Genomic DNA, 24174 nt, shown 5'->3' on the forward strand with positions numbered 1-24174 from the left:
TGGAGCTGCCTTTTCCGTAGTCACAATATGACATCAGAACTGCCTTTCATGATGGCTCAAAAAAAGCTGTGGTAAATTCATGTTAATGTGCAATAACATCCTCAGGACGAAGAACTATGTGTAGCTACAAGTAGTTGAGTTGCCATTTCAAAGAATTTCACTTCATACTGGATCATATGAAGAACATAAAAGTTCTTGATGAGGGCAATTGTTTTGATTAGGTAAAACTAATAAAAAATGAAGTAAATGTCCAATATATATGGTGGCTTAAACTACTCATACACACAGAGGTCAACAGCTGTAAGGCCGCATAGTGAGTAGAAAATAGCAGGGGGAAGGTTTCACAAAAACTTCCACAGAAGGCATTAACACATGATTACAACAGCTGCTCTATTGGTACATGAGAAGTTTCTTCAAGAGTAATGAAGATCTTGTGAGATATGATCAGGCTTAATCTGGATTGTACTTAAACCTGTGGGGGTATTTCAGATTTCTCTGTATTGAGTAGCAGCGAAAGAAACTGAAATCCTCGCAGAGTGGAATCGCTGTGCGGAGGATTCAAAAGAATTTGCTCACCTTAGACATTGGCAAATGTAATTATAAAAATATCCCAACAGAAAACAGAGGATATGCATAGATCACAGGAGCTTGGATCAGGCATGTGGGACTAGTTTTACAGAAGGTAGAAAAGCAGATAAATGGAATAACAAAACCAATTGGGAAAACAGACTGTTTGTACAGCTTCGTCTAGGAATGTTTCCACCTTACATCTTCTGCTTCTGCACTGAGCGTGGCTTAATCGCACAGAAGCATTTGGCCCAACGCTGTGGATACGTGCTGCCTCTGGCAGCGGGCTGGCTCCACTCTGAATCAGAGGGAAAGATGCCTCCTCCATCCCACTCTCTGCTACCTGGGGTTTTCCTTGGACTCCTTTCAGCTAAACACTGGGTAGCTCTGATCCTAATTAGCTTTTGTGATCTGAGAAGACCACAGCCTGAAGTGGTATGAATAACTTCAGGTCCCGGTGTAAATAGGCGTGCGGCAACAGTGTGAAAGCTGATGGCAAACATTTCCAGTAGATTCTTTTGGTGTTCTCCTTTATCAAGAAAAACTAAAATATGTATGTAAATTCCCTGAAATCTCTTTCTCTTCCCCCCAAAAGACTTATTTCCTCAAAATGCCCTCTTTCACAAAAACTGCTGCAGGCATTAATACCACCAAAACAAACAAACGAAAAACCCAGCCCAAACCAAACGCCACCCCCACCCCCCCCAGCAAAAAAAACCTCAAACAACCTGGAAAAGCAGAAATCCTGCTAAAAGAGGAAAGACTGTCATTACCATTTAAAGAGTGCAAGGTGTATAATACACATGAAACTATTGCACGGTTCTCCAACAGGTAAGAAAAATCTCAGATGGGAATACATCTTAAAGGGATATACTTGTTGAGGGGAATTCACAGTACTGTCAGGCAACAAATTAGAAGAGCACTACTGAGTTCAGTTGCCCTTCCCTGAGAACCGAAACTAAGTATAACTCTTATGACTCATAAATAATTTATTTTTATAGTAGAGTGGATTGGTTTTAAAATTAAATCCACAAAGCTTAAATTCTATTAATGAGTTAAATTGCTATCTTCCTTCCAGAAATGATTGGACATTTTCTGGTGGGACGCTTTTTAAGTGAGGAAGCTCAGATTCACTGAATTGAAACATGTCGATATCAAGAAAACATTTGTCAAAACTCGGCAGATTTCTGATGGGGAAAAAAATACCCTGGCTTTCTGCCAGCTTGCCTGATTGCCTTCATCACTGTATGGCTTTGTTTTCTGACAGTGAATGTTGGAGCTAGACCTCTGTAAGTGCCTATTCTCTTGCATTTAATAGCATCAGGCCCTCCTCTGCCAGTTCAGCTTCAAGGCTTGCCATTGAGGAAAGCTGAGTGCTCAGATAGCAAATAATCCAGAAAAGCTGTCAGCCAAGGAGATTTGCTCTCGGCAACCTGGCAGTCAAAGCACCTGAGTGTTTATTGAATGGGGAGCCAGAGAGCCTTCAGAATTAATAGGGAGTTCAAGAAACCAGAAAACCAGGCTGCGAATTACCAGTATGGTCCCAAAGCCATTCCTCTTAATAGACCACTTCGTGTACTGCAGAGGTGGAAAACCTGAAAGTTTAAAAACCTCTTTACACTAATATTTCAGACCCCTTAGCTGGCTGCCTGAGATTTTCAGGCAATTTCTAAGCTTCAGAAACTAAGTTTTAAGAAAAAAACCTGTGCAGTGTATGATTCATACTGAAATCACAAGCACTGGCTGTTAAGCAAGCAATACAGTAAAAGGTTGGGTTTGTCGTGGGAATTGCTGTGCTGTCTCAGACCCATGGTTCACTGAGAACCAAAGGCAGTGCCTGAATTCATGGGAATATGAGAAGCTACACTAGAGAAATGTATTAGAGTCTATTTCCATGAACACATCATTCTAATTTCTGATTAAACTTGGAAATAAAAAGCTTAATTTGCATTAACTATTATATCTTTGGATGCTAGCGGATGCTAATCTTCCCCAGTATAACTGAAGGTCTCTTCAGTGGTGAAATTCATAGTCCAATATTGAAAACTTTTATTTTTTATTGGCTTTGAATTTTTTTTATATCTTTATTTTATCATTAGAGTGACTAGTTTTTAACAGATCTATCTCAGTTGACAATTCCACCACTATCATTAACAAGATCTTGATCAAAATTTGTAGACTTAATTTGGACAGTACCGTGGAAAAAGTGATTTTTTAAAACTGAAGCACTATTGAAATCCATCCCATCTTTGTTAATCAAAATGTCCAATATCTGGATTTTACTTTCTATTTAACAGAACTAACATGCATGTGATAGTATGTACATAGAATGATTTGTCATACCTGAGTCAAGCAGACCCTGACACCTTGCTGTAGGCATGGGCATGTGCCTTACTAGTGGATATAGGCTAATAGCCAGTCCTACACAGCAGAAGACAAGGGATGCACAACTTTTTCTGTGAATGTGAGGAAAGTCACAATTGCTCAATCTAAATTAAAATTTTGCTGACATTTTGGCTGTACACTCCTAAACTCAAAACAGGTCAGTATTTCATGTGGTTAGCCCCTTTTAAAACCAGACTCTGTAAAATTATTATCTGTTTTTATAGTGTGGTTGCACTATATGAAGTTATATATAACTATTGCTTTAGCAGAAAACCAGCCAAGAAGACTCTAGGAATGGCTTCAGGTAAAATTTTCAAAAGCCTGAATGGAAGACAGTCTTTTGAAAATGCTGCTTAGATTTCAATAGAAGAGTGAAGCTATGGAGCTAAGAATTATTTCATATTCATTTTTGTAAGTAAGTGTGTAATGGTTTTGTTGTTTTCAGCAGTGAGAACACAAGTATATAATGAGCTAAAACGTGGCTTTTTTGTACACTGACTTTGAAGAAATGTAAAAATTCTACCTGGTGCTTTCTCCTTTGAATTGCAAATTTGCTAGCTAATGGGGCACAGAATAGAACATCACAAGGCTTGTCCAATTTAACGTCAGCATTATATCTCACCAATGAAACCTGATAGGCTAAGTGATTTGGGGATAAGTCATGGGGGACTCTTTTTTCATAACAGGCTTTCTTCAGAAATCAGGAGGCTCCATCAGTGAGGCGTTAGCCCTCCAATCTGTTAGAATGACATCCTTACAGCAATATCTCACAGCTATGTGCATGGCTTCTCCTTGTTTCACAAGAAATCAGGCAAAGACACAGATTTATTAGCAATTCATTTCGAACGGTAGTCTCTCCCGAAAGTACCATCCGATCTAAAAATCTCCCTTTTGCAATGTAATCCTGCTGTGACACAGTCTGGAGGAGTTCCCCTCATGACCCCCAGGCAAACCACCCTGGATATTGACTCTGTTCAGCCATCTCCCAGTTAATCCTCAAAATCACGCCTGCAGCTGAATTCCCATTGTTGCCTGAAAAGTTCTCTCCTCGATGCGAGTTTCTGGTTTGCTGAATTACCATGAACAGGCTGTTCAGTAGTCTAGAGTTTGTATCTCCCTTCCCATCACAGGTTTTCAGGACACAAAACAGTTCTTGGGTATCTGTGTGCAAGGAGCTATGTGATAAGCTTCCTTTTTACTATTCAGTAAGATACTTTACTGCAAATTGTGCTTACACTAAAGAAATCAAGCATGAGGTACAGTTAGATATTATCAACTTTAGTGTTCAATATAATATCGGTGGGACAAGCTGCAAGATAAACTGTAATGGAAAACAAGGGAATAAGGTTGTGCCTCAGAGAATGATTTCTGCGGATATATATTTTGTAGATGCTTTCTGGAAAATGACCAGGTTTCATCTAAGCTACCTGAAATATGGTAGGAACTCTTTACTCAGAAAAACCTGGTCATCCAAGGCTGTGATGTGTGTGAGAAATAAACATGGTCTGGAATGACATGCAAGCAGAAGTCTACGTGCAGTATGTGAAAATTTTGCAACTGTATCACTGAAGATAATGATTTCATCGGATGTTTGGTAGGATTAGAATTTGTCAGCACTTATATGGGAAATTTTTGGAGAAACCAAGGTAGCAGAAAGTGGAAGCAGTGATATAGCAGTTGGCACTGATTCATTTAAATCTGATCTACATGGAAAATAGGTATGATATAAAACAGTGATTGCAAATTAACTGTTTTTGACCTCCTGAGCAGGTTAATCCCACAGAACTTTAGATATTCACACTGAATCATTTATTTAGACTTCCTTTAATAATCAATTTCATTTCTAGCATATGATTCATCTTATTCTAAAGGTAGAAATCTAAAATAAGGCATATAAATCACATCCTCTGGGCGTCTCTATCTTTCTATTTGACTGTAAAGATGACTCGTTTGATTATAAACATCTCAGCTGTAGATGTCTGAAGCTAAATGAGATGAATCACATCCTCTGACTCTAAAATAAGGGTCTTTATTCCAAATTACACACTTCAGAATTGAGAATATGGGCATCCATACAAGAAGTCAATCATAAATTCCAAATTAACGTCCCACGATAAGGGAGGCCTTAACATTGAGTTAAGGTCTTTTCATTGAGTCGATAGCATCCTTCTTACGTTAAAAGGAAAGATGAGACCCTGTGCAGTCATGGTTTCAAGGCTGCATTTAATCCATTACTACAGTTTATGTTGTGTAAAGGCATGAAATACTATGTGAAAAAAAGTAAAATGCCCATAATTAATATAGTCATATTCAGCTGGCAGTATAACTAGTCAGGCTGAACAAGATAGTATCTACTCTAATTTGCCACTTCCCAACATTCATAAATTCCTACTAAATTGCCTTACTGTGAAACATTGCTGCTTTTCTTGATTGATAATAGGAGTTCAGAGAAAATGTGATTTAGTGACGTGAAAAAGTAGCTTTCCTTGATGAACTAGATTCCTACTTATCTTCTTGTCCCGTTTATTGGCTAGAAATTTTGGTAGCAGCATTTCCTAACGTTTTTTGACAAATGGTGGGTTTGTATTGTGAAACTTCATGTTTGTGCCACAGTGATTGTGTGGACTTGTTGTGGGCAGCTGTGCTGCCATACAAGGGCACCTTGATAGGCTGGAGAATTTGGCTGACAGGGACTTCATGAAGTACGACGAGGGGAAGAGCAAAGTCCTACACCTGGGGAGGATCAACCCCATGCACCAGTACATACTGGGGGCCACTCGGCTGGAAAGCAGCTTGGCAGAAAAGGCCCTGGGGGTCCTGGTGGACACCAGTTGAACATAAGCCAGTAACGTGCCCCTGGGGCAAAGAAGACCAACACCTTCCTGGGCTGCATTAAGCAGAGGATTGGCACCAGGTCGAAGGAGGTGATCCTTCCCCTTTATTCAGCACTGGTGAGGCCACAGCTGGAGTGCAATGTCTAGTTCTGGGCTCCCCAGTGGAAGAGAGACATGGACATACTGGACAGAGTCCAATGAAGAGCCATGAAGATGGCTGAGGGACTGGAGCATGTGTCCTAGGAGGGAAGGCTGTGAGAACTGGGACTGTTCAACTTGGAGAAGTCTCAGGAGGATCTTATCAATGTGTATAAATACCCGAAGGGAAGGTGCAAAGAGAATTGAGCCAGGCCCTTTTCAGTGGTGCCCACTGACAGGACAAGAGGTAACGGGCACAAACTGAACTACAGGAGGTTCCCTCTGAACATCAGGAAACACTTTTTCACTGCGGGGGTGACCGAGCACTGGCACAGGTTGTCCAGAGAGGTTGTGCAGTCTCCCTCCTTGGAGATATTAAAAAGCTGCCTGGACATGGTCCTGGGCAACTGGCTGTAGGTGTCCCTGCCTGAGGAGTGAGTTTGGACCAGGAGACCTCTGGACATCCCTTCCAATCTCAACCGTTCTCTCATTCTGTGATTTACTTTGAATAAAAGAGTTAATATTTTCACTCAGAAGTACTTCTGTTTTTCAAAACTGAAACCTTGGCAGTTTTTACTACCCTCAAGATATATTTTTAAATAGTTTATAGACTTTTTAAAATGTCCAGATCTTCCATATTTATACTGACCTTTGCCTTCAATAAGAGAAGGAGCTGAATTTGGACCATAAATGATCACTGGAGAATTCTAAAAAAGCAGGGAGCTGTCTGTTCATGCAGAGCCGGTGGAGGTAATTTTTTCAGAGTGACTGCTTCCTCTGTGACTCTGTACTTGGGGTAGAATGGAAGATAGGTGCTGTGCATGAGAGATGCCAAAGGTAGCAAAAAGCAGAATTTCCTGTGTTGGTCCTGTAAGAGAATATGCACCAGGAACAGCTTAGAGTGCCCCTGCCCAGAGCTGGCCAAGCCCAGGTTTCCACAGCTGTCATGCTGTTTACCCTCTGTGTCTGCTCACTAAAGAAAAGTTGGGCATAGGAAAAATGACCTCAAATAGTAGAACCTCTAAAAAGCCATATATATATATATATATATATATAAAAAAAATAGACAAAGAAAAGGACCAAGCCCATCCATACACCTATAATGATCAGAGCTAATTTTTTTCTAAACCTCTTTCTAAATCCTTTAAATCAAGAGGAAAAAAAAAAAAAATCTTTCATTTTGATTTCTTTGATATTTTGGAATTGAAGAATTAAAACCTATGGCAGATCCTCTGCTGGGCTCCACTGTCCTCTTTGCTCATAGTTTGTTTTGACTTTGATATCTAGAAAGTTGAGGGTGGGATTCATGTGATAGCGTGAATGTTACCTGTGACCTTTACGGTCTTTACACAGATCCATGGGTAGTAAAAGACTACCACGATTTCCATAGCACTCATCGCTGGGATAACTAAGAGTTTATAAAGTAGACGATAAATGATTTTCCTTACTAAATAAGTAAGACTAAGTGCTCTAAATAGTTTCCTTTCCTGAAATCTAGTCCTTTGGTCTATATTCCATGTGTAAAAGCTGAAGATGAAAATTAGAAACAAATCCCCCAAACCAAACCCCTTAAACCCCATAACCTAAAAGAAAACATTTCACTCCAACTGAGGCTACATTTCTTTATCCCTTTTTGGGATAGGGACATGTAATATGTTCTAAGCATCTAATATTAAAAACTACTACTCTCTTAATTGAACAATTTTAATGCCTTCCTGTTATCTGTTCCTTAATCTGTTAAAAATCCATGGAAGAAAATAAAGATGATAATTGACTACTTTGATAACTGTTTCAGGAACACGAGAAAACAATATCTTTCCTCACCATCCCTCATACATAATTCTGTATTGTTCAACCTGATCAGTAAACAGGGTTTACTGATTTGTACATTTACAATATAACCTCTTTTCTGAAGCTGATGAAGTTGTGTTAATAAATGTACTTACAGGTTTTTTAAAAATAAAATTACATTGATTATATCTATGTGGTCTTGATATATTGCAGATTTTTTTGTCAATTAATTCAGGTTAAAAAAAACACAACACACCAAAATGAGCACTTCAAAGTATAGTATACTTAGTCTTTTCTATTCCTCAGTGGAAGGTCATGGGCCATTTTTAATGGTATGCTTAATTCTCATTAACTCAAATGGCTTGTGACTGATTCTCTCTAAGAATCTGACTGTGTATATATTTGTGACTATTTGTTTTATTAATTCCAGAATTCAGCTCCCATCTATATGAAGCTTGCTAAACTTCTGTTGCATGGGAAGCAGGGAGAGAAGAAGAAGATGTTCAGCTGGATGATGAACCACAGACAAAGGCGTATATGCCTTGGAAATGGCAGAGACATTATGTTTCTCTGAGAACTATAACAAAAAATAATTGTGTTTCCTCTAAAATTCTCCAAAATGTCTTCTCAGCTACTGTCAGTCTGTGGGTGACTATCACCATCCATGGCCTCATATATATTCTGCCCTATCAGGTGCTTACAGCTGGCTCCTGGGTATAAAAGCACAGTCCAGCCGTGACACCTATGCTAATAATTTGGTAAAACACAAACTCAATTTTTATAGGAATTTTTACAGGAATTACCGATTTATATGACTGATCCCTCAGCAGAAGTTCTGAGGGATAAAACCTGTCTTGCTTAACAGCTGAAAGCACCTAGCATGTTAAAGCATACATAAGGAGTTAAACAGAACTTCAAAGTGTGTATGGAGGAAAACAACCAGTGTAATTGTTCATCTGTTGATAGAAAGACTTGGAAAGTCTTAAACTGCTGACAGGGCAGTTAATGAGTAGTCATCTGGTTATTATTATTTCAGGTCTTTATCTTTTCCTCTTCTGTAGGAAGATGTAATTCATAAGTCTCTCATTTCTTTTTTTTTTTCTCCTGCTACCATTAGGCAATTTCTTTTTTGTTATCCCAAACTTCAGTCTATTGACGTCAGAGGATGGCTTGTTTCAGTGGAAATAAACCCTCACCCTTCAAAACAAAAAGACGTTACAGGGTGTGATACAAGAACAAGGTTAGAGAATATTGCAGCAGCATCAAAGGCCAAGATATTTTGGCAAGAGCACTACCTACCTGTGCTTGCGAAAACAGTGGGTTCAGTTAATGTGATTCAACCAAATACCACCGTGCAAACACCCGGCTTGCAAAAGTTTACGATATAGATAGGGTGAAGCTTTTATTACTGCTTGTGTACTGTGTATATTGTGGCATCATCCAAAATAAACTGGGTACATACACAGGTATATTCTGCGCTCCGAGGGTTTTAACTCCAGTGACAGATGTGGCACAACAACAGGGAGCTAGAACAACAGGCGGAGGAAACACCAGGATGGGAAGAAGATAAGTGCAAAGGGAAGGTCAGGCAATTATATAACTCTTTGTGCAGACACCTCATTCCCTGGTATATATAATATTTGTAGGGTTTTTTTCATGACTGTAAAAAGCTTAGTTTATCATGACCAAGGCTGCTGTTCAGATGCGTGTCTGAGGGGTTTAGGGTACAATATCTGCTCAAAACCAGACAATGCAATAGGAAAGGAGATTTCAGAGCAGTGAACTAGTGAAGACACTCAGATATGAGAGGTCCAACCGCAAGGCTTTGTGTCAGACGAGGCAGAGCACCTACTTTACTCCAGATCAACAACATCACGGGTACACGACCTAGCCGCTGGCTATGGATCCTTCCAGACTGGCACTTGTTCTCTTTCTCCTTCTCACTCTCTTTCTGCAGTTCCACTGTTCCTGAATTTGCCAGAGCCTTTACAATGCTTCCTAAATTAAGTTCTTTCTTCTTGCCAGTTTCTTCCTGCAAGGTTCAAGCTTAATATTCAAGTACACTTCTCCACAGGTTCAGAGAGACTTTCTCTATGCCTTTAGGTTACAGTATTACTTTTGTTTTCTATTCTCCCCCAAGAGTTATTTAGGACCCTTAGTCTTATTTCTTCCTATGTCACTTAGGCTTCTAAAATTCTCAGTCTACCTGGACCGTAGCTCTCTCTGTGGGCCTGTATTAGAAGCTGAAAAATATGACACTGGCCTCCATTCTTGACCCTTAATATGGGGGATTTCCTTCCGACAGCCAAGAGACAAGTAAATATTGTTACCTTTTCCCAGTGGGAAACTGAAAGCAAGGGTGGTTTCTGGCACACCTGAAACATGTGAGCCTGAATCAGAATTTTGGAATGTCATATTCTAAACTCCTACATAAACCCAAGGCATTTCATCTGTTCAGTCTTATGACTTTATTTTGAAGGTCTTTTGTCCAACCTGTCTCCTCTGCTTTCACCCAGGTATCTTCTAAAAGAAGATGCTATGCTGGCATAGTTACGAGCAAAGAATACAACAAAGATTTAAGGGAATGTCCTGGAGATTAATGATCACTAGAGCGTCCTTTGGCTGATCATTACTTCTTAACAAACACCCTATGCTGAGGTAATTTTTCTTTTAAAAAGGAAATTTAACTTAAAAACCAACCAATCCAAAATAACATGAATAAGGATTTCTGGGTTTATTTATATGCCTTTGGTTTTTAAGAAGTAACATTCAACGTTTGTTGTTCTGTGATGCTTTATTTTGCTAATTCTGCTTGTTCTTGATACTTGTCAACAAGAACTAATGAGATATCAAGAACTAGTGTTCATTCCCGTTTGCTGCAAAATAAGTTTGTAAAGCCAAGGTTATGATTAACTTAAGATCATAAGCTATCACACATTTTTCATGTTTAAAACTGAATGGAAAAATAACTGTTTTGCAAGATGAGTGTTAGGAGATCAAATCTGTCACTCCTGATACGATGGTTGTCTAAATTGTCTTTCTTTTGTTCTCGGCTCTTTGAAAAACTCTCTGAGGAGGCATCATCAGAAGTTTCCTATTTGCTTAGGAGTCGATCCAAGTGTAAAAGTTTCCACCATGTTAGACATTGATTTCATGGGATATTCCCTTACAGCATTTTGCTAGGCATTTGTACAGAGCAGTAAAGCAACAAAACAAAACAAAATGCTTCAGGAATCATATAATCCAGTAGTTGTTTGTTGTTCCACCTGAAGTATGGAATCAGTACAAATTTTGTCCTTATATTTTGAAATTGGTGAAATTTTGGCAAATCTAGTAACTGTGGTGGGTTGACCTTGGCTGCTGACCAGGTGCCCACCAACCCATTCTATCACTCCCCCTTCTCAACAGGACAGGGGGAGAAGATATGATGAAAAGTTTGGGGGTTTTGATAATGACAGGGAGATCACTTACAAATTGCAATCATGGGAAAAACAGACTCCACTTGAGGAAAATAATTTAATTTATTGCCAAGTAATTGTAACAGAGTAGGATAGTGAGAAATAAGAACGAAAACTAAAACCACTTTCCCCTGTGCCAGCATGGGGTCTCTCCATGGGATACAGCCCTTCACGAACTGCTCCAGCGTGGGTCCCTTCCCCGGGCTGCAGTCCTTCAGGCACAGACTGCTCCAGCGTGAGTCCCCTGCGGGGTCACAAGTCCTGCCAGAAAACCTGCTCCAGCCTGGGCTCCTCTCTCCATGGAGTCACAGGTCCTGCCAGGAGCCTGCTCCAGCGTGGGGTCTCCACGGGCTGCAGCTTCTTTCAGGGCACATCCATATGCTGCAGGAGAATCTCCGCTCTGGCGCCTGGACCACCTCCTCCCCTCCTTCTGCACTGACCTGGGGGTCTGCAGGGCTGGTTCTCTTACATATTCTCACTCCTCTCTCCCAGCTGCTGTCGCAGAGCAGTTTTTACTCTTTCTGAAATCTGTTCTCCCAGGGCCACTACCAACATCGCCAATGGGCCCAGGTTTGACCAGCAGCGGGTCCATCTTGGAGCCGGCTGGCATTGGCTCTGTCCCACACGGGGGCATCTTCTAGTATCTTCTCACAGAAGCCACCCCTGTAGCCCCCCTGCTACCAAACCCTTGCCACCTAAACCCAATACAATAACAAATCTTTACCCTTGTTTTATTAGCTAGAAGGGATGACACAGCTGAAAAGCTGTACTAAAGGAAAGCTCTGCGCTAATGGCTTCCTGAGAATTCCGGCCTGTCTTTAGGACTGACAGGGAAACAGAGGTGAAAATTATGATTTTCCAGAAACATATTGAAGTGGCAACTGAAGACTTTTGAACTCTCTGGCAACTCCAGAACCTTCCAGATCTGAACTTAAGGGAATCTCCTTTTGGTGGAAAGGAGTTTCCCAACTGTAGTACTTGATCCAAGTTTCACTGTCATCCCAGAGACATTCAGGATCCTTGTTTGTCTCATCTGACAGCATTTTATAGTGGTGCTTTGTCAGCAAAACGCTACGTGTTCTCTTTTGCTTATACTTTAACCTTTCCTTTGACATAGAAAGTGTACAAAGGACAAGAATCGTATCTTGTTTACTGTTACTTGTAACCTCACAGGAAGGCAAAAGACACAAATTTCAGAAATAGTATCATACTGATCCTAAAGTTGTCTATTACATTATTCTATATATTTGTGTGTCTGTATATGTATGCACACGTACATATATATGTATACACACAGAGGCTCATATACATACACAGAGAAAAACACAATTCCATTTTTCTGTGATTATATTTTTAAAATATTACATTAAATATACCTAGATAAAAAATTTCTGTTTAAAAATCTATTCATGTAGCATTTAGTGTTATTTCGTACATTCCATTTTGCAAGGTGACTTTGAAGCATTTTTATTGGACAGAGATTTTACATTTTAAGTGCATACAGCTCACAATCAGGAGATCCATTTTACATTTTTATGTGGGCACAGATTCCCTAATGTAACAGCTAGTATCATTGGTAAATTATTTCTTTATGTTGTATATGCCAAGCTACAGACACATAAATGCAAAGTGTGTACACATTCTGTTAAAAACATTTTCATTACTGAATGTAAATTGCATTATTTTTGCCAATGCTTATTCTTCAGTTTCTGTGCAAAGATCAAGCAAATCCAGACTCCTTTTCCCACTAAGTCTCTTTTAAATTGGACATATTTTTAAGTGCAGCATTTTATACTGAAAATTGCTATTCTGGAAGAAATTCTGAAGAAAGCATAAGGCATTATTAGATTTTACTGTTAAAGAGCTGGTAATAAAGGTAAAGAATCTTGCTTTTTTGCAATGTTTCTTGCTTGTCTTTGTGAAGCTTTCCCTGAAAGTGTTTAGTTTGCATTAGATACGACAAGCCCTTCTGTGTTTCTGCATTCACTTATGCGCTCAAAGCCTTTCGATCCTCGCTTGTTTGTACCATCATTCTTTCTTGTAGTACAGTGCTCTTCAAAGCCATCTTTATAGTAGCCTTCAAGCTATATTGTACACTTCTAAGGGAATTTATGCTAGGTATGAAGTACGGGTTCTGTGATGGGGTTTGTGAACGATAACTCTAGGTTGTTCCCTGCACCAGCCACCTCTCGTGATGTTCAGTGCCATGAGAGCTCTGTGAAGGAATGGGACCGACTTACCCAACTTGCCAGGCAGGAGCCGAAGATTTGCACGTGGGAGATATGTCAGGCAGGCTCTCTACCCCTGTTAGTTATACATCATTTAAATTCCCTTCTTTGCATCATCGTGTTAGTTTGTCACAGCTATTGACAGCTGCTATCTGATCAGTCTGCTAGTGCCAGTAGTATCTTGGCAACAGCACAAAAATAGCTTTCCCCCCTTGTGAGTAAGACCAGTCTGCACAGACAAATTAGAAACGTGCTAAAGACAAAATAAACTGATATTGTGGGCCAGATTTTCAGCCTTACAACTGTGCTGCAGACAATTATTATATTGTCCAAAGCAGCCGATGGAGGATTCCTCCAGAACGGGAGAAAGCAGCTTCCAAGATGCTATATTTTTCTCCGTAGCCTTTTTGTTAGGTATGGGTGTAAGAGGACACTGTTCTGCCAGAGGGACCCCCAGCCAGGAGGGTGAGTTTTTAGCTGGCTGCTCCCGGCCAGCTCCAGCTAGGAGAAAGCAGTGTCAGCTGAGCCTTGGGAGTTTTTCAAGAAAAAGCTGGGAGAGCCCTAGCAGAGGCTCCCCGCCTCTCCGTTTGGGAGATCTTCTAAGCCGAGGGGTTCGCCCTTGTCCCTGCCCATGGTGCCCGACCTACCTGAAGCATCTGGAAAGCTTCACCCGTCCTTCACATGCTCCACATGGGCAGGCAGGGCACACAGCCCAGTAAGTCCAGACCCCATGATGATCTCCTACCCAGCTCCCTGCCCCTAAGGAGTCCCGTGGGGTGGCGTGGGGTGCCTACCCACGGATTTTCCCGTGATTTCCCAGCCACCTCATCCCCTCCAGCTGGGTGAGCGCCGTGTCTGCTGCAATCGGGTGATTCCTTCACCTCCACAAACCCACAGTTGCGGCAAGTGGGAATACCCTGAGGCTGGTGTGAGAGGTGTAGCTGCTGCGATCTACATCCCCAGGGCCGCGACTTTTGGATTCACTTTTTTGGAAGAAAGGTGTATTCTCTTGGGTGGACTTGCACAAAACCCTGAAAAAGACCTGGGCTTTCCTGCGTTGGGGCAACAAGGTATGGCTGAGAGCTAGTATGGAAGCTAGAATTTGCTGTACGCAATGAATTTATCCTAATGCTGCCAACCAATTAACCTTAATTAGGATTTGATTTCATATCATAGTGATTACATGTTACCTAACCCAAGGGAAAGGCACACCTTTATTTTTCTAGTGTGTGTGGGAAAAACAAAACGTCTCTGGCCTTCTGTGGGAAAGATGAACCCCGGTCATACTTCCTCTTCCTCTTTTGGGACAAGAGATGTCTAAATATATGAAAATGTTTTCAGAAATTTCTACATAGAAATCCACTTCTTTTCAAAACCTACACTCCTTGACAAGACTATTTTGCTTCAGCCCCAAATTCTCAATTAGGTCTTGCCAGGCATCCTGCTGAGAGCTTGCATGCACATTCATTATGTTTTGTTAACTCTAATAGAATCTGGATGGGAAACCAAAACTATAGATAACATTTTATTCAGTTTATTTTCCCTTTGACTCTAATTTTATTTCTAATGCCTGAATAACTTCTGTGTCTGAGACTCACAAGCGTATTTATTTGACAGTGGAATAGTCTCCTCAGAGACGTTGCAAAAATGGTATCAGCTGACTCATTTGAAATCAGACTGGACCAAACTCTCAGGAGCATACTGTAGGGAACTATCTTGCATTTGGGATGGCTAAGAATGACCTCCAGGTCTTTCCTATATCTGCTTTCTACTATTCTTCCATTTCCCATGTTCACTGTCCCAGTTTGTCGAGCACAGGCAAATATTTCTTTTAAAAGTAAAGTAAAATAAAACATTTCTGACATGTATATAGTTTTTATTTTTCTTTTTTTTTTCTTCTTTTTTTTTCTTCATGTCTTTTGTTCACTTTAGGAAAAGCAATTTCCTCCATGTAAAGAAGGTCTGTTTATTTACTTTATGTGTTCATTTCTTCAGATCTCGAAAAGGTAGTTCCTAAATGTGTGGTTTTTCCTTTTGTCTTGTTTTGCAGATTTATTCCAAAGCATAAACATTACTATGGGTATAAAAATGATTTTGTGCTTTCTTAAAAAAAAAAAAAAAAAGCCAGGATGCATATAATAACTTTTCACTAATGGATCCAAAGTCTGAGGGAAATTGGGTGCCAAGAAAACTTATTTCCTGATTGAAGTTATTCATTACCAGTACTGTATAGATAAAAAATCACTCTACAAAGAAGAATGATTCTGTTTGATGTATCTGTATTTCTGTTTATACATATAAGCATATACATAGCAGTGACCCTTCCAAAACTAAGCAGAAAAAACCATTTCACACGGGGAGCATAATTCACAAACTGGTGACACTGTAAATATGATCAGGTTTTAATTTATGTTGATTTTAGTATTATCTGTAATTGCTTCCCCAGAGGGCAAAGTTTATCTCAAATTGAGTTCAAATGTAAAAAATGAGGAAAAAGTCAACAAGGAAATCGTGACCCTCGGCCTTATTTCTATTCTTGTTGAAGTCAGCAAAAAAAATCAGAGCTGGATCTTTGTGTTCCAAGAGCACGAAAAACAGTGCAACTCGTGAGTTAGGCAGACCTGTGCCGGTTTAACATTCTTGCCTTTCTCCCAGAGACTGAATTCAGACTGTAATGAGAGAACAGCAAATTCCGCCCCCCCCAAATGTAAATGTGCAAAGGATATTACCAAACTCTTTCACGTACGTTTTATTCCTAGGCCCAATTAACACTGCTACCTTTGATGTCCAAAAGAGCCGGCCACCGTAAGACGTGGAGCTGCTGAACGTGCTTGGATTAACCAGTGCCCGTGTATTGCCAACAGGCGCCTCCATAGCAAGAGCGGCCAGTCCAGTTGAAAACCAGCCAGATGGCAATGTTACCACAACATAATATGATAAGGCTTAAAGCTGTGGTCCCAGCACCCAATGCTCTTAAAACTTTTATATATGCTAAGGTTTATGGGCTGCTTCCACCAATGCCATAGGACATACCGCGTCTCTGAAGGGGAAAAGTCTCAGAAGCTTCTGTGCTGTTGGCAAGCTGGTGAGACTCCTGATGGTAAATGCTGGGATTTAGGGTTATGCCTTCCATTAGTTTAGACATTCACCACACGGCTAAATCCTTATGTAAATCTTTATGATTTTTGTTTGAATATCTATTTGGTGGTTAAGAGTTCTGTGAAGTATATACACAGATCTCATGGCATACAGTGTTATCCTTTTCTCCCTTTCCTCTGCTTACATGTTCCAGGTCTGTTTTAAGGCTAAAGTAAGCCCAGTGCGACACTACAGAGAACATAAGAAGAGCTCTGCATCCACTAAACATCCCTAAGAACAAAATCCATTTTTAATACATATGATTTATGTATTTCTAGGACACTGCTTCTGGTCACTGGAATGTAATGTGGGGTACAAATAACTGGCTCTAGTTTCTATCTGCAAACAAAACCCCTTCCAAAGCTTAGTATACGAATCCTGAGATTCAAAAGATCAGCTTTACTATATTATATTGTCATTTTCTGTGGTTATGGATGTAATTGAGGAACTGAAAATAGAAAAAAATAAAATAAAAAAGAAAGCATCATAACAATTTACCATTTAGCTCTTCAGAACATAACTATGGATTTTTTTTTCCCCAGGAGTGAAAAGAGGTGACTTCCATTTGTAGGAAGTGTATTATGGACTTTGTCAGGTTACTTACAGACTGGCTTCATTTAGGATTTCTTAGTGCAGGTCTGGCATTTGCCCATTGCACTGTTGTGCCGGAGGTCTGGCATCCCGTTTCTAAAATGTCTAAGCTGTTTTCTTTTAGGACAGCAAAGTATTAGAATAGCCTGGGTTTTTTTTTTTGTTTTTCCCTTGTATTATGCCTTACATGAAACTGGATTATTTCCAAAGGAAAAAGTTTGAGGTTTTGAGGAATCAATATGTAAATAGGATTTGTTTGCATGCAAGTTCCACACGCTGTATATGTGAACCATAAACATATATATTTGCACCTCTGAATCAGAAGAAACAGTGATTTGATCACCTGAGGCTGTTGAAGAATAGTACAAATGGCCTGCTTCAGGGTATAAATTCTGGATATAAATCAAAATTTCCCAAAGTACAGGAATATTTTCTTTGCCAGATTCATTGTTACCTCCAGATCAAAGAGCTGTTAAGATGAAACAACTGGGAGAAAAGCTCAGGGCATGCCTCCACAGATCGGAAATTTCACGGAGACAGCTCTGCTGCACACCTGGAGCCCCCCCACTCTCCGTGGTGTACACGGCTCCTGGTGAGAGCACTAGGACAGCACTGAGCGTGGGCTGCTAAAGCCTACGAGACTTGGGGTACCTCAAGCACCGTGCAGAGATACAGATTTACCGGAGGCTCTCTGGGGACTTCCACGTGGCTTTTCTCCATCCATTACCCACAGCCAGAGCAGCGCATTCTGCAGTGCCACATAGCCCAGCTGTGTGCGTGACCTCGTACTCTAGGTACAAGTGGAGCAGAGAAGCATTTCTCTGCACCACTCCATCGATACCTCCTCAGGACCTTCTTTTGCCAAGGTCTTCCTTGGACAAGCTTACTTCATTTACGAAATTTCCTCTGCTCTGGAGAGTTGCTATGACTTGCACATGAGCAAAGCCTTTTCGCACTCCCCAGGGTCTCATCGGCGATTTGCGGCGAAGGGAGCAGACGCAGTAAGAGGGCAGACGCCGTCTTTTTTTGCGGCTGCTGGAGGTTAGACTTCGTGATGTTCCTGCGGTGCCTTTTAGTGGAAGGGAGGGTGGTTCCTGAAGGGGAACGGGCAGTCAATCTCGGAGCTGGCGTGATCCATGAGACAAGAAGCTGTGCAGGAGTGGGAACACAGAAAGCTCTCTGCTGAGCTGCAGTTCTGTGAACTCTCTGTAATGGATTTAGGTATTGATCTTGGAGTATTTATTCATCTTCAGGTTTTCACTGAGCTGTCAGGTTTCGTCTGAATTAACAAGTAAAATTTCTGACTTGCTGTGCTGTGATTTTTTCATGTGTAAATATACGATGCCATGATAATACTTTTGTTCAAGCCCTTATTCATACCTTGCTTCCTGCCATGGTCGGATGATGAAGGATTTGGGGAATATTTTACTGTTGTTTTTTTTTTTTTTCCTTTTCATTTTGAAAATATATTAATTTGTGCTTAAATCCACAGAAATAAGAGGTCTCTGAATAAACGTTCCTAAGGATCTCTAAGTAATGTCCCCTGTGGCTGGCACATTAACACTCAGAGTCCCATGCGATTATAGAGGTTCCACACTAAAGCAGTGCTTTAGACTTGAGGCCAAATTCTGGCTGGTAGTACATACCAGCAAATCCACAGCCAGTAATGTGAGGAAAGGTAGAAATGGGCCACACAGATTCTGGATCTTTGAAGTATTACAGAGGTGCTGTTTCACAAGCTTTTCATGATCACATCACAAAAGAATATTATACAGTGAGGCCTAGAAGCCAGAAAATAAATCTGCAAAAGTGTTTATTCATATACAACTCTGGAATGGACAGTCCTTTTCACAGATCAGTTATTTTAGGTAGGGTTTTTTTTGGGGGGTGGGTGGTTGTTTGAGTTTTGTTGTTGTTTGGTGTTTTTGTTTTTTTGTTGGTTGGGGTTTTTTTTTTTTTGAGAAAAGAAAGAAAGGAATGGGGAAGATGGAGGAGTTTGGACAGGAGCATATGAGGGAAAGAGACTACGTTCTTATTGAATGGAGTGAATTCTGATCCTCTGTGCAGGCAGATAGTTTGTAGTACAGATTGACTCTCTGTTGATGCCTCTGCAGTGAATCCTGTCCCTGTATTTCATGTTGTACTTTAAGGTACAACAAAGCAAGCACCCACTGTCAGATACAACTGTCAAGGCAGAAAGAAATGGCCTTTCCCCAGTGACTTAAAAGCCATCTAGATGAATCTACAAGCAAACTGAGCAAGACCTATCAAAACATTTTGTTTGCCTTAATGTGACCTTCTTCCTTGTACCAAAAGGACACTTTGGGTTGGAATGAATTTAGTTTGTTACATACACATCAGTCTTTCTATCTGTAGTAATATCTAGTGAAAGAGGCAGTTTCTCTCTCCATTTTGTGCTAGGATGTCAGCACTGAAAATATTGTGGGGAATTACCAAAATGTGATGAATCATTCTTAAAAGCTGATTTTAAGCTATGTGTTAATTTAATGTCATTTAATGTTACGTTAAGGTAATTAATACTTCATCCTCAGAATTGTGTTTTGTTACTTGCAAGAGGAAAAATAAAGCTAATGAGAAGTAATCATCAAATATCTGACATTTCCTTTTTTCTTTCCATTATCATTAACTAGAATTTATATTATATATGTCTGGTGTGGAATCTAATTACTTAAATTGCTCAAGATATGTTCCAGCCTTCAGGGGAAGTTATGTAATGGTTGGTTGTGATCAGCCTCACTTCTCTCCACATTGTGTTTTCTTTACCAGAGTGACCGTAAAAGTTCTGAACCTTGTAGAATATTACCTTTTACATATTTGTGTACTAGTCTTGAAGCTACTGATGACTGTCAAATAAACAGAACTCCTCTTCTTTCTATAATAAAATATTTATCTGTGGTTTCAGAAAAGAGCCAGAATATTTGAGGAAAGTGTAGTATGCATATTATATATACACCTATCCACAATATTGTTCATAAATATACACATATATATGCATACTTATAAGTTCTACCTCCAGCCTACATAGTTTTACTTTCTCAAACAGTGATGAGACTGAAGATTATAAGATTGCAAACACAGAGAAGATTAATTTCCTATAGGTCTAGAGGATGCATCAGTGTAATGTTAAACTACAGTTGTAGCCATGTGCAAAGTTCCCTTCCAAAGTTATTATGAGTACTACTGGGTGAAAGATACTGTATGCATATTAAAATAGTTTTCTAAAGGGGAAATAGCAGTTTTCAATCTGAAAGGAAGCCAAGATGGAGGAATACTTATAAGATATGTTAGGGTAGCAAGGCAAAGACTGAAAGGTAACATTAGTTAGCAAATACTATACTAAAGTTGGGGGGTGGGAGAATTTAGGCCACATGTAGGTCTCAAGTGAGTAAAATGGTATCAAATATTGGAGGAAAGATTACTAATTTAATCTCTTATTGAGATTAAAATTCATCCCAGCTAACTCATTTCATATGGAACTTTCTCCTACCAGAAATATCACATTCTCTGTAAGTATTCTGCTAAAAATGTATGTCTTCCCCTTCCCCTGCCATAAAGTACCTCATCTCAGCATTGCTTCTTATGTATGCTATATAAAGCTGTAAGCAAACACAGATTCCAGAAAAAGATCTTGGCTTTGACGTTTGCATAACACAAAAATATACCGCCTTGGCACATTGAGAAGTTAGCAGAAATCGATGAAATTTGGATTCATTTTGCCCACTTTTATAAACAGTAGTTATTTAAATCCTTTAAGATATTCAGCTGGATCTGTCTTTCATGAGTCTGTAGCTCTTAGATACAAAAATAATCCTTTGGGCTAAACTCATAAAAGGATTTTGATATTAAAATGACTAATTCTTAGATGTCCTGCTACCTACTGGAATTATACCTTGCTCCATACACAGGGTGTGTTACAAATCAAACTCCTGAGAACCTGAATCACAAAATCCATAGCGAAATATGAAGCAACCTAGGATAGCCAATAGGAAATTCAGAAGACTTGAGCTACAGCTGGGTGCCATTTTATATACTCATAGACGTGTCTTTGCATAATTGGGTGTGGCTGCCTTTTTTTGTAGCAGAAAAATGGAGACATTGATGGAGTCCCTCTGACTCTGCTAGTCCTTCAGTAATCATGAGACCCAGGATGAAAGATGTTATTGTTGAGATTTCTATTCCTCTGCCTGAATTAGGATTTCTCTCTAAGTATCTCATTTGACAGTTAGATGCTTTAACCCCTTTAAGCTAATGGCTATATAGAGAAGGTCTCTTTCACACTCTTCTGCTAAAAGCTTATGTTTTTGCAGAAAATAAATCAAATATTAATTGGATCAATGCCCAGATCCTGTCTGAAAAAACTAACTACAAGGCTACAAACTCGTTCTCCCATATTGCCTCTTCGCACTGTATATTTAAATAACTTATTGAAATAAAACAGCAAGGCACACCACAAACAATCCTGTTTGTGAGGTGGGATTACTAGGCTCAAATGCTTATGGTATTTCAGGCTGGGCAAGCTTTCTTACACTGTAAGCTAAGCTCACATCATTACTACTATGTATCCATGCTAATTATGGATGACAATGCCATAGCATGAGCAAGGATCATTTCTTATTTCAGTGTCAAGCACTTCCAAATGCTTCATCTGTTCTTGTGTCACTACCCAGTCCAAGCCAGTCAAGTCTAAGCCAAATCCTGCATCATCTCAGGTTTATTACCTGAACATTCTTTTTGATCTGTAGGTTTCCCTACTTCAGATACCCACGAATAAAGTTCTGTCTGAGCAACTGGAGTGTTGAAAGAAGAACCAACTGCCTAGGAAAACTTCAAAATCATTTAAAGGCACTCTTGATTGTATGTTACTTATCAAGCTTTTCTATTGAGCTCTCAACTTCAATAAATAGCAAGGAAGCATCAAAGTGAGGAAAAAGTCAGGCCTGTCCGAGCAGGAGCAATATTCCCCTTTGCAGGAAGGTGTGCAGGAGACTCTACTGCGTCCTGGCTCAGGTTTGTGTGTCCCTTTCTCACAAGGCATGGACTCTGCTCCACCACGTAGGTCTAACCGCTTGTGCTATTCACTTTTGTTAACGACAGGCTGGCCCAGCACCTCGGGTAATCCCTTGAGAAGCTTGGATGTGGTAATGACAGAGGGCTGAAGGAGCACCCTAATCTTTGGTTCACTGCCGGGTGCATACAAGCAGAATCAAGGAGGCCACTGAGGCTCTGGCCACTTCGTCGTCCAGCCAATTCAACTAAAACATGGGTCATTGTTCAAGTGTTTAGTGAATATAAACTTAAGACCTAACTCTCCAGAGATTTTTAAAGCAAAGGTAATGGGCTCAGGATTTGAATGCAAAACAAGTGGAATATTTTTATAAAAAGTCCTTGACTGAACGTTTTTGTATCTGACAATAAATACCTTGAGTATGCCAAAAAAAAGACCAAGTGATTTTTTTTTCTGCAAGTGTCTTGCTGAGGGTGAGAAATTTCAGATCTTTCAGATCTTTTTCTTCAAAAGGTTTGAAAGGGTCACTAAATAAAAGCTGAGCTGTAATGAATCTGTCTTTTCCATGTTAACTGTCAATAGGCCAATGCCACATTAGCTCGTCAGAAGATAACTGAGTCTCAGTGTGTCTGCATGGTGGGGGGTAGTTTATCCTTCTGGGGTCATATCTGCTCCATGAAAAGAGGAAATTAAATGTAATAGCTAAAATCATCATAATAGAATAAGAGAATTAACAGTGGGACATAAACTAATAATAAGGAAATTCACAGGCCAGCTGCCCGCCAAGACACAATAGGGGCACATTAAGGAAGTGGTTCAGGAGGCACCCTGTTGGGCATAGATATTGGAAGTCAACTTCAATTGCAAATTTCCTTGTTTGTATTAGCTCAAGTTGAAATTGAACTATTCTTTGAAAGGTGTTTTTTTTTTTTCTCAGTGAATGTCCTTTGTTTTTGATGAAAACTTAAAAGCAAGATTCTGTTCCCTCCCTCATCAAAAAGAATAAAAGCAGGTTTCATAATCAGTAATTCTACATTTTATTACACTGTGGGTCATGATACTGTAAATTTATACTGATTTTAGATCCACTCTGCCTAGATCAATAGAACTATAAGTTTAACAAGAATTTTAATATTTAAATGACTATGTCATCTCTCATCATAAGACTGTTTTACAATATGACGTGTTTCTCTGTCTTCTTCGAAGGCAGAAGGGATAGTACTCCTATTTAAATTTAGGAGAAACCTGGCTACAGAGGTTAATTAATTTACACAAAACTGCATAGAAATTCTGAATAGATCACATCCCATTTTCCTTAGGTTCTGGTACTTATTTCTTTACTGGAGAGGTTGCAACTGATTTTATTTATTTTTTTTAAATCTAGCCTGAACTGTATTTTGTCTATGTGTAAGCTAGACTAATGAAAAAAAAGTGGCATGCTTTTAGTCTTGCTTATATTGGCCAGTACCAAAAGCAGAGATATAAAAATATCAAGCTATGATAATTTGCTTTCTTTCTTTTTTTTTTTTTTTTTTTTTTTTACCCTGGACAGAACAAGAGCCTAAGAATTTAATCCAACCTGTGAAACACAGGCATCAGATTTCACTGACTTGGATTTAGGCCTGTTTCTAAAGTAACTATTGGAAATCTTGCAAAAGGTCTGTTACTGTAGGCTTACCAATATAAAAGCTCTTTGGCTACGTCCTCATCATGTTTGGAAAAGCAACTGAATGATTAGAATCATAATTAAATGCAACTGGCAAACTTTTTGATGTTTAGCCATCACCCACTATGTTTTGAGATATTTTCTGTGGATCTGAGGGTATTCTGGCTCAGGACGGTGGTTGAAAATGAAAGAAGAAGAAAAGCTAGGTCTTACTAGCTAGCAGAGAAGCTTTAATTCATGTGGATCTTAAAACAAGAGATTCTGTAATATCATCTGCAGCTCCTAAAAATAATGGAATATTGCTTCATGGTTATACCTCTGTGAAAGTGTGAAGAGAGATTAATTAAACTGA

The sequence above is a fragment of the Haliaeetus albicilla genome, chromosome 15, assembly GCF_947461875.1.
Source record: "Haliaeetus albicilla chromosome 15, bHalAlb1.1, whole genome shotgun sequence".
NCBI classification, from domain to species: domain Eukaryota; kingdom Metazoa; phylum Chordata; class Aves; order Accipitriformes; family Accipitridae; genus Haliaeetus; species Haliaeetus albicilla.